We start from the raw sequence: 15,463 nt of genomic DNA, 5'->3' as shown, positions 1-15,463 counted from the left end.
TCACAGAAAATCCGTATAGCGATAAAAATACAACGGAAAGAAAGAGCCGAGATTTCTACGGGCAAAATTCTTCACTCTTTAAACAACCATCTTTTACATTCGCGATTCCATTGAATTGCCAACAATTACATATTGTCACTCAAATTTTTACCCTTACTCTCTGTTCTATGATCCACCAAAGTTCATAAAATCCAGCCTCGCTGTACTACAGGTTAAATCAAATTCTCTCATAAGCACGAGGTAAAGGACGAAATAGAATAAACGCTATCGCGATCAAATTTCAATTTTCCATCCGCGCCGTATACACGAGCCATGCATAAAACATCGAATCCCCTTCCATGAGAACGCTCTTCTAACAACCGTCGTCTACTTCACGCGAGCTTCGTCATTCGTCGACGCTAGAACGTCCAAAGGCTTCAACCGCGACGATTCGAGCGTTGGATTCTCATCGAGTTTACTGAAACCACTATCGTGTAGAGAAAAGGAAAGAGAACCGACGTTCATTCGAGAGCCTCTGGCTGCACGCCGCTTTCCCTTCCGCTATTAATTGCCAGCAACGCATCCAAGACGGCTCGTTGACTCGTTCCTTAAAACTGGGGAGAGTCGCGCTTTTCTCCTCGTGGCATCAACAAGTTTGGTTAATTATGAGGCGGCAGGGCGAGCTTCTACCTCGGGGAAGAAGCACGAGCGCGTTTGTTGACTCTTGAACGGTCAGACGTTTTAACGAGTCGCGATAGAACATTGTGAGTGCTCTTTGGTTCGGCGGAAAAGAATTTAGTTTAAAAAAAATGGGACTGTGAGCGTACAGTAGAACGATCTACTGTAGGAAGTGTAGTAAAGTGAAATGATTTCGAGAGAAGTATGGTCGAAATGGAAGGACATAAATCCTGGAAATGTACATCAACGTGGTGAGTGAATCATGGTGCAACAGGGTGAGTTTCCATTGTAATATTTTTGTAGGAAGGAGAACGAAGGAAACGAAGTAGCGTGATTGCTTTCCTACGATTAACAAGAGGAAATTAGTACGATTTCGAGGAAAATATCATTGAAATAACAGAAGAAAAAAGAGATAATTTTGAAGAAAGTTAATAGGAGAGAAATGAATATTTGAAGGGTCGGAGGAACTTGGCGAAAAATAAGTATTTATTATATTTGTAAAAGCAGTGAAAATAACGTTTGACGTGCGCAGTTTCCAGATAGTCTATCCACTTGATTCCTGGCGTTATCGTTTTAATTGCAAATTAGAGATTGTGAAAGAGAGTTTTTTTCTACTCACAAACGATCATTGGCTGTGTGTCTCGACGAGTCGTCTCTTCGACGGTGAGCCTGTTTCCGAGTGCTCTAGTTAGTTTCACTCGGGAGAAAAATTCGGAACGACAGTTCGGATAGAAGTTTTCACTATGCAAAGTATCGAATATTTTATTAGAGTGTCCGGAGTGTCGCGTTTCCTCCACGTATTTCACGTTGGTTCGCCTAATGTCTTCGATGCTCGCTAGATTTTCTAGGAGAATGGGGCCTTTATTGATCGGACATATCAGGAAAGACTATGAAAACAGGAACAACTGGAATACATGTATCGTTACTTCAATTCTGCGATAAAGTTTCTCTTCGTGAAAATGTACGCCTTCGCCCAGAAGTATATGGACACCTGCTTATTTTTGCCAGTACATACATATGTATAGATTAGTTATAAAATTACACATAGAAAATCACGAAGTATCATAAAATAATGGAACACGATTAAAGTTAATTTTAACAGTTAATATGCAATCACAATATTGGCATACATAAGCGTCAAGCAGTTGCATCGTGAAGCAGCTTTTTTAATTAAGAAGTTTATTATATGGTTGTGAAACTATAGATAACGTGGAAATGATCTTCCAGATTGATCGAAAGACGACTGTAATTGATTCCAACAATATCTGTGATATTTTTACAAATCATGTATTTCATTTTAATGTAATACCACATACTGCTGATTGATAGTTTGTTATTAATTGAGATATCCTTAGTAACAATTAGGTATTATTAAAAATGTTTACATACTTATGGCAAGCAGTGTATGTTCTTATGTGATGGAAAATGGATAAATGGATAAAATAATATAACAAAAAAATGAAATATGTTGATAGTTTATCAAACAGCTCGAATTATATACATACAACGAGATGTAGAGATAGATTCTCATTTATATTAATGTGCCACGCGATTCAGCCTAAACTCCAACGAATCTGGCTTACGTTTTACCAGTTTTCGTTATTCCATACCTTCAACAGCTTCATTTTTTCCAAACTCAGCGAGTTCTCATTTTTCCCGTGGAACACCGCATTTGGCCGTTCGTCCTAGAGGATTAAAATAGTTTTTTTTAAACACGAAATATTCATCTGTTTTAAGCCATACAGACCCCTGCCGTTTCGTTGCATACTAATGTTTCCACTACGTTTAGTTTCAAAGAAAATTAAATAAATAAAATGCAAAAAATGCACAGAAATGAGAAAATTTCGCAAGAAACAAAAACACAGAAAGCTTATGGCTACTTTGTCACGTAACGAGAAAGATCTTTATATCAGACGTATCCTTTTCTCCCGACCAGTTACTACTCTACTTGTTTTATTTACTCACGTTCAATAACGTCGAGTCGTTCTCGAAACGCGAAATGTCGGACATTTGCAGCCGTTCGAAATGCAAATGTTTCGCGAGCGTTTCATACCTACACTCGTTGTTCTATTTAACATTCTTCGTGGTGGAATATTTTTACTTCTTCCTCCTGGCGAACGAGAACACTTTAATTTCAGCAAAGAGAGGTCTCCTCCTCTTACCGGGTCTTGCGCTCTTGTTTATTTTTAAACCGATCGTTCTGGCTCGATTTTTTTTTCGTTTCTTTTACGTTTACGTTCAGTCTTATGTTCCCTTCTGATGATATTAATCGAAGCGGTAAGAACAAAAGGAGGAGCGATAGCAGCAAACCGTTTCAACGCGTGCATAATCACGTGTAAAGCAAAGCAGCTGCTGGCTTCTCTGAAAAGGCATTAAAATCATCCTCGTTCAGTCAACAGAATCAGCAGAGAGGCCCCGTCGCGAGCAAATATATTGTAAAACCGTTACCTCGATCGCTTGCCTCTTAACACCTGAGAGCAGCCATTAGTCGACGCCCTATTCTTCGTTGAATCAATGTAAAGTGTTCACTGATGAGAAACGTTGAATATATGTACACTGTTTTCTTTCTTAAGGTGTGTATGAGTTTTTCGAATCGATTTAACGAGAATGGTTACTCTATAAATGGCCTATATTATTTCATTGAAAGGTCTAAGTTGGTCATGCGTCACTGGAATACCTTAGCAAATAGACGTTGAAGGTGTTTTAAGTACAAGATACACATTTTTCGTTCATCTCTTGAAATATATGATTTTATTCTAAAGAAACAAACTTTGATGTACGGTAGTTCTTAAAAGAATGTTCGACACGTGTTTTCTCTTATCAGTGTCCATATGGAAGAGATGAGAATTCTCCTTAAAATTGCTCTCACAGTGGACGTGTTCATAGACTATCTGAGCAATTATTATGACTAGAGGAAATGGTCGATAGTGTAAATGGAGGAATTTTATATTTTTGGATAACAAATTTAGAGAAATCTATCTTTTTACATAAAATATTAACAAAATACCCCATTCTCTCTAAGTTCCTCCACTTTTGAAATAACTGTTCGGCAGAACTTCCATCTCGTCGTATATCAATCTATCAATCTATTCAACAAATCTTTCTATTTCTCGAAGCATTAAGTCGGCGTGATTTGTACAAACATCTCTAAGCTTATAGACGGACCAAATACATATTTCTATCGTCATTGAGCGTTATAAAATTCTCTACCGGGAAGATTTATTGGAACGATATAGCGACTGCAAATCTATACGGAGCGATCTCGCGGGAATTTAGAACAGTTGCTCAGAAGTGTCGAATTTCAGCGTCTAATTCGCCATCGATCTTTCGAGCTGTAGACTCTAGATTTTAGAACGAAGGATGATAGGGAGACGGAAACTGCAACTTCGAGAAAGTTGGAGTATTGTGTCGATCCAGTTGGACTTTGACCTCGAAATAACGTCGTTCTGGAGATTAAGGAGACAGGATTCAAAGCGTATTGACCGCCTTCGACCTCAAAGCGCCCAAGGACCTCAAATTATTGAAGCACAATTTTTATGCTCCCCTTTAGTTGGTCCTTTGGTGAACGATTGAAAGAGGTAGAATCGCGAATCACTCTAGAAGGATTATGCGTCTCTTGAAGACAAGATTTTTGTCCTGTTGAAAGCGATCGATATTTAGTGTAGCAGCGAACTTTAAAAGTTGTGGTTACAGTTTTCAGACTCTTTTTTTTATGAAGTTTCATAACCAGGTGTGTCTTTTAGGTTTTTTAATTGGAGGAAGAAGGTCTTTTTAGTGTAAGTTTTATATTCTTTAATTGGGAGACTCCTTTTTTTCGAGCGCCTTTTTTAAGATTTTCTTTTAATTGAGAAGAGCTTTTTTTAGAGTAATATTTTAGGCTTCTTTAAGCGAAAAGGGGTGAAAATTCCATTTTTGGAAGTTGCATATTGTTTTAGTTACCACTGTCTTAATAAATGTAACGAGTAGGGATTGATATGTTACTAAATGTCGCAGATGCTCGAGGACACCACGTAACGATACTTGCTACTGAAATTACTAATACGTAAGTATGATGATAATGATTGCCAGAGACGATAGAATAATTACTAAAGACGATTAAATTCATTATTCTGTCATAGTAAATTAGACAACTTTTACTTGAATATTCTACTAAATATTCTATGATATATTTTAGCATATTTACCAATCATCTTCACTGTGATCAAGATTTTACATGCTGTAATGAATATAATAGAATTTCTCATAAATATAAATACAATAAATATATAATAATGTTATACGTTGCGTATGTTATACATAGTTATGATGTACCTTGAAAAATATTGACATAAAATTCCGTCATAGGATACACATAGAGCGAAACACAATTCTTTATATTTTTATATCTTACCCTTCAAATATAACAATTCTATATTTCCCACAAGATTCATATTCTACGTATAGGAATCGAAGAAAAGGATCAACCTCTACGCATTAACATTCACATAAAACTTGTGATGCCGTATCTTCTGTATGATGGAATCCCCATATTCAAGGGCGAGTGTCTGGCATCTGGTAAAGAATGTTCGGGTCTCGGCCCTTTCTAAAAGCACATTTTCGAGGGAGATGTAAAAGAAAATGAAAAATATCGATCGGTGGCCGAGGATACGCGTTATCCACAACGCAGTATGGCACACGGTGTACCGAGGCGAGTAGAATTGCGCATGCATGTTCTTGAATATAAACTCAGCTCGAGTATCGAGAGTGGTTCGATTTGAATCGTAGTATCCTTTTCTCTATTTCTCTCTCTCTCTCTTTCTCTCTCTCTCTTTTGTTCGTAGAATAAATATAGGCTTACTTCCCGTTTATCGAGGATGAGGATGTGTCGCGTGTCGGATTCGAAGCGCACGGATTTTAAAATGCTTTAGGGTACTAGGGGAGTTTTAGGACCGGAATTTGTAATATTTTGTAGCATTTGCCACAGCGGTGGAAAATATTTTCATTAAAATACCTTTGCCCTTCTATTTTTTTATTGGTAGGAGGGAAAAGAAGAGAGAAAGGGAGAACAAAAAAAGGAGAAGAAAAGAAAAGGTGGAGGACAGAAAGGAAAAGGAGAATAGATAGTAATGCTGGAGAAATGAAGGGAAAAGAGGAAATTAGAGGTAGTCACTTTTTCTTCTACTCATCGCAGTGGTTGAACTACAATGACCAATATTTGTTTAACATAGAAATCTTTATTAGTCCTATAAATCTTCGTTCTCTAATATTTTATTGTCAATCCCTTTTTCCATATAACACAATCAAGACTGTTAAAGACACAGATGTACAAATTTTTAGTCGAGAGCATAAGAAGGTGTAGAACGATGGAATAAGTAAAGTACTTAAAATATTTGTAAAAGGCTGGTTAAATAGATTTTATATCGCGATAACCTTTGTCCTTTCGTTAAAATAGAACACGAATTAATTTATCCTAATCCTTTTATTGAATCACGGAGAGATAAGAAATTTTAGAACTGTAGAATAAATAAACTATATTTAAAACGTTCGTAAAAATTGTCCCGATCACTTCTACGTAGACACGACAACCCTTGTCATTCTTTTGAAATGAAACAGCAATGCAATTATTCGTAACTTTCTCCTCTTTTAGAAATACAAAATGAAATTGTTTAGAATTCTCTCGCGATAGAAATTAAACTTTGATATCCATCAGTAGCTTAGCCGGTGTTATTCGCTGCAGAAAAAAATAAATATCGCTCGATTCGATCCTCGGGAATACTCATGAAACTTTCATACCCTTTTTCGACTGATAAATATGTAGCTGGGCGAGAGAAACGGCGTCCACCCGCTTGTGCCCGGATACATTATTAAAGTATCAAGTGAACCTGCAAATACGCGAGACGCGTCGATATCCTGTTTCATTTTTAATTACTTCCGCCTACGTTTATACGCGCGGCTCGAAATCATTCGAAAGGTAAATGAATTTGTCGGTCGAGGCTAATTCGATTATCCCCCACGGTTTCGTAGCACGAAACGAGATCGGTTCTTGGTTAAATGTCGATCGCCGTGCTGTGAAAGAACGATCCTGAATAAACAGGATCATTTTTATCCAGGAAATTAATATCGTTCGGATACTCCGAAGCGTACATCGAGGAGTTTTAGCGTGGTAAAATCACAGTAGAAGGAATAACAGAATTTGTAACTTTTATTATAATCTCCGATAATTCGTTAGAACGTTTATCAATTTATAAAATCGTGTTTCTTTATTAGCTGAAAGTTCGATGAACCAATACCGGATGTATCATTGCTAAAATGTCTGTTATCGAGAAAGAACAGATTTCGCAAGCTATACGATATGTGATACTAAAATATTTTATATTTTTGCCGGCTAAAAGATACAATATCAAGAGTAAATATTTCACTACGATTCATATCACATACACCTCACACAATACAGAGACAGCTACTGTACGAGGATTATTTGTCAACTTTGTAGGCAATAAAAAGCAGATCGTCGGTGAATGTGCGAATTCACCAATAAGAAGAAACGTGGAGAAAAATTGAAGAATCTATTGGTCAAACAATGTCGAATAACTATTATCTCTAATTTATTACAATCCGATATATATAAATCGTCTGTACATGGTAATTTACCATTTCCACCGTTGTAGAATCTACTTCTTCTTGCTCGGTTTCGGAAATTCCTCGATTGAAACCTCTCGAACTGAGCATCTGTTTCTTTCGATGGAAGAATGGCGACAAAGCCGAGTAAGAATGGTCCGCCGTCATGATTTATGTTTGCTCGTCGACGAAGGGGCAACGGGAACATAGACCGTGCAACGACGATGTTCATGTCGTGTTACGATCGCAATTTCACCGGCCATTAACCCCTCACCTCCCTCCCTTGTGTAATGCATCCTTCGTGATATACTAGTGGTTTATTAAGGATGATAGAGAAATACGTACGACTGGTAAAGAAACTTTTAGCCGGAGTAATCTTTCCCGTCGTTATGGATTTCCTTGGAAGTTTTCATTTTCCCCGACACTTTTAGCCCGCAATCCCGTGAATTCGTGGACATGAAATCGCAATGCCTCTTCGAGAATCGCGCGTTGATGGTGCGCGTAACGCAGCACACGTCGGAATGAATGTAGCACGCGGTCGATTATGGAGAAAATTTCAGAATCTGAATTACGCTGATCGTGGTAGAACCGATTAAGGTAGAATGTAATAGAATAGAATCGCGTTAAGATTAGAAATTGGGAAAGTAATAGATGAGTGTGATGGAATTGCAAAACGAAAAAGAATAGGATGGGCTTGAAATAAAATGGAACTAAAAGGATGATCGAATAGAATGGGTCGAAGTAAAATGGAATTAAAGAGATTTGTGATTTACTGATTCTTATGAGAATAAAGAAAGAGCAGAATGATGAAACGTATTGTTTAAGAAATTTTCTTAACTCGTTGAATGCCATTACAGTCTTATGTGTTTTACCCTGGCGATCACAATATACCATACCATACCATAACGTTTAATTTTTGTTTAGTTTTATATTCTAATAAAAAATGATTACCAAAGGGATTCACATGGATATAAGAATTTTCCCAAGTTTGCACTTTTTTAATAGAGATCCATCTTTCATTTTACTTTTTTAAAGATTTTTAAAGATTATTCTTTAATTTTCTATACTTCCGTAGTAATTCTATCATTAAATACGTGGCTCAGAATTTTGATATTAAACGATGCTATTTGTCTCCATAAATGTTTATCGTTTTTCTGTTATAGGTAGCCGTCCAATAGCGGTGCTTTCAGGCGTTCATACGTCGACACAGCCTACGGTAAGAATGCCAGCCTTTCGTGATACAGTTATTTAGAAGGTCCCTTTATGCGTAAAGCATAATCGTAAAGTTTGTCTGATAGTAATAAAAGTGACTTCATATACATAGCGTTAGTTATTCTACGCGAACAGCTACATTTATGGTTGAATCGCGTCAAAAAGTTTGAACACACATTTGTTGCGTGTTCGTGATTCAAATACGCAAACTTTAGAATCTTGATCTTTTTTCTATTGCCGTGAGTAATTTATCAAATAATTTTTCACTTGTCGTTCGTTATTATATTTTTATTCTAAAGACTTATTTTATTGTTTTTTTCTATTAGTGCCTTTGAAATAAAACAAGTAGTTTCGGTTTTAAAATTAAATAAAGGACAGGAATCGCTGTTATTCGAAAAGAAGCTTAAATAAAGAAATAAATTTTGAGAAATTCAAAGGATAATAATTAGTCTAAATAATAGTTTCATCGACTTTATTTTATATATTTTATATTCTATATTCTATATTCTGTATTCTAAGACTAAAACGTTTTCCTAGCCTTACAATATGTCTTAAGCTTCCAAAAACTATAAAAGAATCATCGTCAAAGTGCGCTATTTGTCGTCTGAACTCCATGCAAAAGAAAGTTTTCGAACATTAAAAGTTTCTTTGTTTATCGGAAGAAGGTTGAGTCGTAAAAATTTGAAAACCGTAGCAGAGTTAAATAACCAGCAGAAAACTTTTCGAGTACCTAACAAACCTTCTAAATATCTAACAAAATTATCTAATACAAAGTTACCTAACTATCGAGACCAAAAATTGCTTGCCCTTTAACCATAATAAGAAAATGAAAATCGCGAAAATCGTTTGTACCTACCGATATTCATTGCTTCAAAAATACCTAAGTGAATTCATAAATTCAGCTGATAGAGCTTGAAACGGAATTGCTAATCGTCTACAAAGGTAGCAAGAATCGAGGAATCGGTCTTAACGCGAGTAACTCGTTTCGTAGGTGAACCTATCCGAATAAGGGTGGATGCTCGACAGGGGGAAAGGAAATTGCTCGAACAAATTGAAAAGCGTGGACGCCTCCATTAGACTGAACGAGCCGGGCTCGATTTTACGGACCCTCAGAATTATACTTTCAAAGTGCTTTAGAAGGCAGATCGCTGCTTCACCTCGAAACTTCAATTTGCCCCCTTTCGATCCTCAATCAGCGTAAGATTCACCTTTTCGACACCTTTTTTATGATAGTTTCATTTGACCGCCGAGTAGAAGGTTGCCCTACTTCCAAAATCGTGTCATAAATGTAGCTGTCTTGTAGTTCTTCGGCTTTCGATCGTGTTTTTCACAGTATGATACATTGCGCTTTTGTTCCGACGTTTTGCGAATATCTCGATATTAGGTACTCTTTTCATACAAATATATTTCATGGTGATGCAATAACAGTAAATACTGAAACACGTATCTATGTTGTAATCATTTTATTATAATCAAAATCGTTTTGTTATAATCAAAAGTATTACAATGAGTATAAATTTGCAAGAAATTTAAATGTACAAAAAAGGGTCGCTGTCCATGACTTATTTTTATTACTCGTACATTGTTCAAAGATTCTTGAGAAAATTAATATCAATGCGCCTATTAGAAGGATCAGGTATCTTCATACATTCGCATCTGTACCGTACACTTTTCGTTTCGAACTTCAACGTTCAATGTTCCCTTTTCAACGATATTTTATCCAAATTGGAAATTCATGGCGAAGACGCGAAGAAAGGAGCTCAGCTCGACGAACAAGCGCGTTTTATTAAATTACCAATCGGTTGGCTAATGATCGTGAGCTTTTCGCGGTCAGACCAGTGTCCAAGAAAACCAGACGCGCCCGTCTTTGTATTAGAGCATGTGTGCTCATGTGTGTGTCTAATGTGTGTCGTATGGGTGTGTGTAGCGGAGACGTTAGCAAACAACCGTGGGTTCAACATCGATTACCACTTTACGCAGCGACTGGACTACGTTGATGATGCTTATTCGTTTGGTACACAAGCTGTGGTTAAACGAGACACAAGTACGGCTGGCGGAAAGTGGATTGGTCAACACGGAAGCAGCGCCTCTTTGTTTTTTGTACTTCCGATGGCGAGCTGCTTGGTCGTTGCAATGACTCCGAGTTATCGGGTTTGAGGGTGAAAATGCACACAGCTTTCAGAATATGAGAGAATTTTAGTTGGGGAAAGTTTTTTTCTTTTCGCTGTAATGATTTAGGCTTACGTTTGGTACATTTAATCTTTCAATTTTTTAGATAATTATAGAGGGTTGTTAGATTTGGGGAGCCTTAATTTTTCAATTGTTCGATTTTTGTAGAGTTGCTAGGCTTGGAAGTTTAAATTTTTTTAATTTTTTAGTGAGTTGTCAATGATGATATATCGTTAGATAATGGTGCTGTAGGTAATTAATCATCTGTCAATCTTTAATGTTGATAATTGCTGAATCATTTTACCCAAAATTATGTTACATTACTGCAGCATTATAGCGTCGTCAATTAAATGAAATATGACATTAAGCATAACAGCATTGAATATTAATCCAAACTAGTCCTACGATAAATCAATCGAAACGTGAATAGAATTCTTTGCACATTCCCTGAGGCCTTTCGTATTCTGTGGTATAAACAGAATATCCTCTTAACCGTAGCCTTTTAACTTTTAAATTAATGTGATACAGTTTTATCGTTAACTGTAAACTTTTAGTGTTTTTGAGATAAAGCCAAGAATTGGCAGAGTCTTCTCAAGAACTTAATTTTCTTTTATTCTTGCTTTATCCGTTTCACTTTATTGGAATAATAAAATAATAAAATAAATTCTTGAGAAGAGTTTGTCACATTCACTGGACTTATTTTTGTTAAACTTTCTTTCATCTTTGTTTGTTCTTGATTGGTTTAATACTCATATCGTTTCAGTATTTAAAGTTACATTTAGTATTCCGAAATAGTTGATTTCCGATATTAGGTCATAGGTCACGTTTTAGCAATCTAATGGTAAAGGTTGAACGTCTCTTAACTATATAGGGAACTGATAATGTTTTATTCTCGATTATTTTATCTTTAACGAAAATTATAACTATTATAATTTTGAATCCTTGGACGACTCTCATGATACGTTAAACTTGCAAACGTCATTCTAATTCGATTCATCTTCAACTATTTTCAAGATCCGTCAAATAATCGCTCTAGGATAATTCTAAGAAGCTAAGTAACGATTCCATTAACGAGCTTCTATTTCAAGAAGGGAGACGTTTCCTTTAAGGATGTAAAATAATTAAACATATTATTATCCTGCAATTTATGTTTCACGAAAATACTTGAACATAAGCAAATATGATTTCAAGTTTCTTCCAGTTATGTAAATATCTTAAATACGCATATATTTAACTTATAATTTTGATATAAAAAATCTACTTTACTTTACGGTCTTCTATTTTCGCGCATAATCTCTCACAAACTTGATCTCTTCCTTTTTTACATCCATTTCAAACTTGCCAACTGAAACTATCACCAATAAAACAATAAAAAGATTCTTGTCAACATTCGCTTCAAATTCTCCATTCAAAACACTCACGAAAAAAAGAGTAAAGCATAAAACAAACAAAAGAAGGAAAAAAGCAAGAAAATATTTTCCAATAAGCATTTGAAATATTTAGATAAAAAGGGGTTGAATGAAAAAATCTTTGATTTCATCTAATAAACAATTTTTATTAACCGAGAGGAGGATACGAACGAGCATAAGGAAAATTAAAAAAATTTCTTTTTGTATAATATTTTCCAAAAAAAAAAAAAAAAAAAAAATTAATTGCCATTGTAGAACGTAGGTAATACACACTTCTAAAAATTTCAAACTAAGAGAAGCTAGAAACAAGGATGGTACCATAAAGAAAATTTTCTAAAATTTCTTTCTGCATAACGCTACAAGCAAATACTTTTTAAAAAATAAATATAATTAGTTGGCATTATAAGAGCGCTATCGTAGGTAATATGTATAAAAAATTCGTAAAAAATTGTAAGCCAGAGGAAGCTACAAACAAACATAGATAGCACCATAAAGAAAATTTTCTAAAATTTCTTCTCGCGTAACGCTACGTGTAAATATTTTCTAAAAATAAATATAATTAGTTGCTGTTATAATTCACTATCGTAAAAGCACCTTGAGACCTTTGCACGGTACCTGTACTCTGTATCCTTCCCTGTACTTATCTCGTTTTAGTAAAAAAAACTGCACTTGTACCACTTTCCCACAGAGCCTCTCGTTTCATCCAGCGTCTTTCATTCCACGGTGCATGAAAACCATCGTTCGTTGGTAACTGTTAAGTAGCAAGTTTCCTGACAGATTTCCAACTTCTCTCTTTTCCTCTCGTTTAAACTTTCGTTGTTTCTTGTTCAAGCGTCAATTTAAATAACGCGAGGCGACGTTCGAAGAGCATTTAAAGTATGATTACGCGGTACCACGGTACATTAATTTAGACGAGAATGAGTTGATTTGATCTTGCTGTCTGATAGAGAATGATTATTCCGTGCGAGATATATATCGACTGATGACGATGGAAGGGGACGATAACGACGCAGCCACGATAACGATGATTCTCGGCTGGAAATAATTATCCACGGGCCGTGTCGAAATGGACAAATGGTTCATCGAGTATGGAAACTCTCGAGCAGAGTCGTGCACTTAATTGGAGCACATATTAATTACGCAATTTCCAACGGAGGATTATATCGCTGTCCTACAACGGACTCTAGGCTTCCGTTTGTCCCAAGAGCCATCGTTTGTTTCCGGTTTCTCGTGGATCTTTCGAGTTTAATTTTAGCCACTCGAAAACATACCGAACTTTTCGGACTGTTTCGAGAGACTCGAACTTTTGGAAATTAATAATTGGAACGCATGCAAATTATTAAGTCGGCAAGCTCGCTCATTTTTCGCTAGCGTAGTTTATTTAAAAAAATGTTTAAGAATTGCTTAATGAATGTATAGGTATTTGAATTTTTTGATAAAAGATATATATATTTATAGAGAAATGGGATAAATAAATTACTCCACGATTAGATAGAATACGTGACGTGTTGTTTTAAGAAAAAGCGATGAAACTTATTACTCAACCTAAACACGTGTGCTTTTATTGAACTTTCGTTGTAGCTCCTTTTAATCTCCTTCGAATTATTGAGCTGGCTGCAAATGATTCCGTGTGATTCGTGACGTTGAAAATTCGAAGGTTTTATTCTTCTCGTGTGTATCCTATCTCGAGATAGTGAAAATTAGAAATCAATTTCTGGAATATAATTAAACAGTGATTAAAACAAATTTCAACGAATCTCTTGTTATCGATTCTGTCCGATTAACCGCAACCTAAAACCATCCAAAAGTAGAACATTCTTAAAAGCAACATCCTCTACGTATATCTACAACATCTACAGATATTCTTTGCGAAAAACAAGATAAAAAAGTAGATAAAAAGCGCCGGGAGACTGCAGTCCCATTTATCTAGCCAAAGAAGGAATCACGAGGGCATCGTTATCGACAGGACTGGGGAGTAAAAAAGGCGACTGCTTAGCTTCTAAACTGTCCGGCTACAGGTTACAGATTTTCCTCGGTTTGCTCGGCAGGTAGGGCTCAGGAATCGACGTTCCGCAAAATAGTTCCACAAGGTGGCCCTGCACAACGGCCTATTTTCCGTATTTTCACTCTCGTCCTCGTCCCGCGCGCAGCTTTTGTTGCTCCCTTTTCATCGCCCCGGCCGTGGATTCAGGTCAGCTCCGGTCGTTGCTTTTACACCGACGACCCTCCACCCTCATCGGGTCGCTCCACACATACACACATACACACACGTACAGTGACATAGAGTCAAACACCTGCATATACCCGTATATAGGTGATATACAAAGGGAGGCAGAGGGGAGGGAGAGAGAGAGAGAGAGGAAGGTGTACGAGTCATCAGGCCACGCTACTCGATTCGAGACGGCGTACCAGTCCACGAAAATTGCCGGAAACGTGCTACTTCGTTGGGAATAATTGCCACCGACTCTCTGGCCATCGATGAAAGATCGATTGTCCGTTTGTACGGAACGTTATCTGGATACTCTGACCCGCGGATGGAAAAATAAACCCCGTCTTGATTGAGTTTTGATTCCATGTTTGTCTGTGTTTGGGGATGATGCTCCTCTCGTGGTTGAATGTTTGCGATATCTTCCTCATCTGTGGTCTCGCGTTTTTCTAAGTAACGTTCAATCAGTCCGAGTATCATTAATACTAAGAGTTAATATTTAACGGTCATGTCTGGATCTAGGGATGGTAGATACAGATTTAGGGGCGAAATTGGTAGATACTGGAACTTTGGTAAATTGATTTCTGTTACGTCGTATTCTGGTATTCAGATGTTTGGAAGAAAAATTGTATGCCTTTAAAAGGGATTTACCAGCGTTGTTAGAAATTTAATAATATAAATATATAGTGGAGTTGGGAAAGCTTGGGACCACTTCTATACAAAGGAACATTATGGTTGTAGCCGCTTATTTATGTCGTATGTTCCATAAGAATCTGCCTGAAGTTCAAAGAGTTAAGAAGGGAGATTTAGGTCCGAAGGATGAACCTCACGTTGGATTAACAAGTGAATCTACTGCAAAAAAAAAAAGAAATAACTTTATAAAAAGGATATACAATAGTATTTACTGAAAGATGATATTGGTAAAATGTTAGTAAACCTTTGTGAGGTATTTTATGTTTATTTAAAATTTGGGCAGAACTCAGAGTATCCACAGTAAAGTACTCCTTACAATATTTAACTTCTATTTTTATGCTCACAAAAGTATGTATTCGCGTACAAATTCATAGCCCACACATCAATAAACGATCAAGTTTTCATCATAATCGACGTAAATTTTCAGTTCAGACATTTTCCCCAGCTACTTTTTGAGCCTTTCTATCAGAGCAGAAAAGATCGATAGTGAAAAGAACAGAACATTCCGTTTGCCATTCTT

General features: G+C 36.4%; 1 protein-coding gene across 4 annotated transcripts in view; it reads left to right on the top strand.

Moving 5' to 3' along the window:
- Positions 1 to 15,463, top strand: part of LOC117232121 (acetylcholine receptor subunit alpha-like) — a 102,062-nt gene that overhangs the window by 14,822 nt on the left and 71,777 nt on the right. For 3 of the 4 annotated variants that reach the window (XM_033491293.1, XM_033491287.1, XM_033491288.1), the window contains exon 2: positions 8,418 to 8,470. The gene's annotated coding sequence lies outside the window, so the exon portion shown is untranslated. Of the gene's footprint in view, positions 1 to 5,778; positions 5,799 to 8,417; positions 8,471 to 15,463 lie in introns of those variants that run through there. The other variant, XM_033491289.1, reaches the window with a different exon arrangement.

This window comes from Bombus vosnesenskii, unplaced genomic scaffold (assembly GCF_011952255.1).
Source record: "Bombus vosnesenskii isolate JDL3184/JDL3185 unplaced genomic scaffold, Bvos_JDL3184-5_v1.1 scf7180000013285, whole genome shotgun sequence".
In the NCBI taxonomy this organism is placed as follows: Eukaryota; Metazoa; Arthropoda; class Insecta; order Hymenoptera; family Apidae; genus Bombus; species Bombus vosnesenskii.
This window is presented reverse-complemented; position numbering and strand designations above follow the sequence as displayed.